This window comes from Oryzias latipes, chromosome 18 (genome assembly GCF_002234675.1).
Source record: "Oryzias latipes chromosome 18, ASM223467v1".
Lineage (NCBI taxonomy): Eukaryota > Metazoa > Chordata > Actinopteri > Beloniformes > Adrianichthyidae > Oryzias > Oryzias latipes.
The window spans coordinates 23,939,006-23,942,636 of record NC_019876.2 but is presented as its reverse complement, the minus strand read 5'-3'; the positions used below and the strand labels follow the sequence as shown (position 1 = coordinate 23,942,636).

Sequence of the window (3,631 nt, the reverse complement as noted above, 5' to 3'; positions counted from 1 at the left end):
CAGCTCTGACAGCAGCAGCAGACTTCACATGAAGGACGGAGGATTTCTAATAGAGAATATAAAGCGCAAAGTCAGCAGGAGGGAAAAATCAAAGATCACTTCAAAACTTTCCATACTGCATTCGTCTTCTTTCACATGCTCATTTGATACGTTGAAGATTATAAAATACGCCGCCCAGCGGAAACGCCCTCTTGACTATAAAGTGTCTTGATAGTAAATTCCTGTTTAAGACAGAATGAGGAGCCTCATCGTAGTAACAACTTTTCTTCTCTGCAGCCGCAGTAAGTAATCTGATGAACTCTGCGGCAGAAGAAGTTGCTGTTCTTTCATGAACAGACTTTTGAAGGAAGAATCATTATTTTCAGTGAGGTAGTGTCTGCTGTCTGCTTCAGGCTGCTTCTGTGAGTCTAAGACTGTGGAGGTCCAGTCTGGAGAAAACGTCAGTCTGCTCTGCTCTGATTTCACCAAAAACAGACAACAGACTGACTGGTTCAGAGTGGTCAAAAGCTCCAAAGTCAGCTGTATCTCCTCCATGTTTGGTGTTGATGGTGATCCTTCCTTCTGTGATGGATTTGATGGTGGAAAATTTGAAATGAATTCCAACAGCAGCTCTGTGTCTCTGAAAATCAGTGGAGTGGACGAGTCTGACTCTGGGCTGTACTTCTGTGGATTCTACAGAAACAGACATACAGTCATTGGAGATGTAACACAACTGATCATTAAAGGTAAGATCATGATTCTCTGATATATTTCTGCTTTTGAATTCATGAACTTCCTTTATGTCTTTTCTTTACAGGCGATGATGAGCCCAATGATGAAGCGAAGGGAGAGTTGTGCAGTAAGCTTCCTGCTCCTCATAAAATGCTTTTTTTATTGCTGTGATCCTCTGAACATCATCTAAATCACAAACATCTCTGAATCTTTAGGTCTTTTCATAGATCATGCCTTAGTCTTTTAAACATTCACTGGTTTGGCTTTCATTATCTGAGGGCTGAAGACAGCTACAAAAAGACCTATTATAGAAAAATGTCATGCATAACAGAACATTGTGATATTTTTCTGACTTTACAGACTCTACAGTTTTCATGAAACATCCATATACTAGCCTTCTGACTGTGATTCTGGCTGTTCTGATGTCGTTTTTCATTTTTGGTGCTCTTGGTTTGGTTGTTATTTTTGAACATCATTGTGCAGGTATGATAAGTAAGAAATTCTAAGGCAAATTTTCACATTTTCAATGTGTAGATTTGTACTTAAACTTGACATATGGCCTTTATATTCCATGTTTAAGCAAAGGAAAATCTGCACACGGACAGCCTGAAGGTGAGCTTTTTGTTTTTAGTCCATGGTTCTTCATTCGTTTTCTACTGTTAGTTTTTAATTCCCAATATCTGTATTTCAGACTCAAGACTCTTCTGACCCAAACTCTGCTGCTCTTAAGTTTTCAAAATCCAGAAGAAGTGGACGACCTGCAGAAAGCAGACAGTTGGAGACTTGTGTGATGTATTCTGTCAGAAGACAAACTTACAGTTCTGTTTGAATAAAGATCTGTTCTTTTTTTATTTCAAATGCTGTTAGTCTACATATCTTAGAACCAAACCACATGTTTGATTGGGGGACTCACACAAGGCTCTGGTGGTTTTGAATGATCATGATAAGAATCTGAAACGGCTTGAGAATGTGAGAAGTGACAGGAAGAGATAGTATTGTCTGAGCTCACCTCATCCGTGTCTATATTCAACATAAAGAGCCTGAAAAAGAACAGTTAAAGTAACCATCACTACCCTGATTTATCAGAATCAGAAATACTTTATTGATCTCACACATGGGAAATTTGTGCGTTGTAATCATAAAAACAAAATAGAATAATATAAGCAAGGGTTAATGGCAGACGAAGTGTGCGTTATTACTTTTTAACACACGCCGTGGAAGCCGGAAGCATTAAAAGTAATAACGCACATTTCGAAGGCCATTAACCCGCTTATACCGTGGTCACTTACAAAAGCAATACATATTAACCGGTTTTTAGTCCTTAATTCTTGTTTTTTTCCCCCGATTTTGATTGCTTTATTTTACAAAAAGCAGACTATTTGGTACAAATAGTCTGCGTCGCACTGCACCACAGCTGCACCACCGCTGCAGTCAAGATTCGGCGACGTATATATGCTGATCTTTCCAATGGGTTGAATAAAGCATCAGTTCAGAGAGAAATTTCACCTCTTACCGCTTGTTTTTGTCCAAATTATGAAGCAAAAGGTGGTTTTAAAGAAGCTGGCGCAGTGATACAAATAAATTTATGCTAAGTAACCAGAAATTATTTTTTCACCATGCGGTTATCCTATGGTATATTGTTGGAATAATGTGTATAAGTTCTCTCATATTTGCTTATTTATGCATGACCTAGCTATATAAAGGTGATATAATCATGTTTGCAGAAGTGTCTGTGTCCAAATCTGTTTCACAGGAAGGTGGAGGTGACACCTTTGGAGAAGGCGATTATCTATTTGTTTCTCTCCAGCATTCTCCTGGGAACCTGTGTTAGCTGTGTCTAGAATGAATCGAAGGACGCTCTGTGTTAGTTATCCATGTGAAAAGGCTTTGTAGGCCCGAAGATGATGTGAGAAGGCTGCAAAAGATAGACATATCGTAATTAATGTTTTATAATCCTGCTGCAGCTGTGCCTTCTTATTCCCCCTCCTTAAAGCTCAGCGCATATGTAAATTAGGGAAACCTGACAAACTTAATAAAAGGGGAGGCGACGGAGAGAGATTGTTACTGGGCATGATTCTCTGTTCGTTCTCCTCATCAAAGGTACCTTTGTCTGTTTGTCTTTCTTTCCTTTTTGAATTGTTATAATGTTGCAGGTTGTTTTAACCCAGCATAAATCACTTTTTAATGCACACCCAGCAGCCAATCAGAATCGAGTATTCACCCGTACCATGGTATAAAACAAAATAAATGTAAACAACAAGGTGGTGTGATTTAAAAACTATTTACAATCAGTACAGACAAAAATGTGCAAAAGTTATCTGTTACCCTGTGTGTTATTGTACAGTGTTATAGTATTCAGTGGGGAGGATTTCTGGTTCTGGACAGTTTGAGCGGAGCTGTCTGAGCCTCTTAGAGAAGAATCTCTGCTGTTTGTCCAGAATAGGGTGAAGAGGATAATCTGGGTTATCCATAATGGATAAAAGCTTGTTCAGTGACCTCCTCTTCATCACTGCTTCAAAGATTTCCTGTTTGCAGCCAATGACGAAACCTGCCTCAACTCAGTATTGTTACAGTTGACTTTTTTAAAGTTATAAGACGTTTCACCTCTTTTCCAAAAGAAAAGAGGTGAAAAAAAAGAAAAGAGGTGATTTTGTCAATTCTGAAATAGCTGGTAAAAGAGCTGGTATATATGCATTCATGGGGGAGGAGTCAGACCTGAAACTGGATGGTATTGTCCACTTAGCCTACATGGCTTCGGGTCGTTAAGAGTCCTTTGTCCTCAGCTGGGGGTTGGGGAGCCAGCGACTCCTTCCCCAAACTGGTCATCTCTTTCAGCTGGTAAACCCACTACTTTGATTTGATCAACCTGGGGGAATGAGTCTTCATAGACATATGGGTGAATAAAGAAAAACACCGTGGG

General features: G+C 39.4%; 1 long non-coding RNA gene across 1 annotated transcript; it reads left to right on the top strand.

The window, feature by feature from the left end:
• Window positions 1–743: 743 nt before the first annotated feature.
• On the top strand, window positions 744–1,860 carry LOC110013540. The gene is made up of 3 exons (XR_002871990.1): window positions 744–838; window positions 1,072–1,323; window positions 1,403–1,860. It is a non-coding gene; the product is annotated as an uncharacterized LOC110013540 (long non-coding RNA).
• The last annotated feature ends 1,771 nt before the right edge of the window (window positions 1,861–3,631 follow it).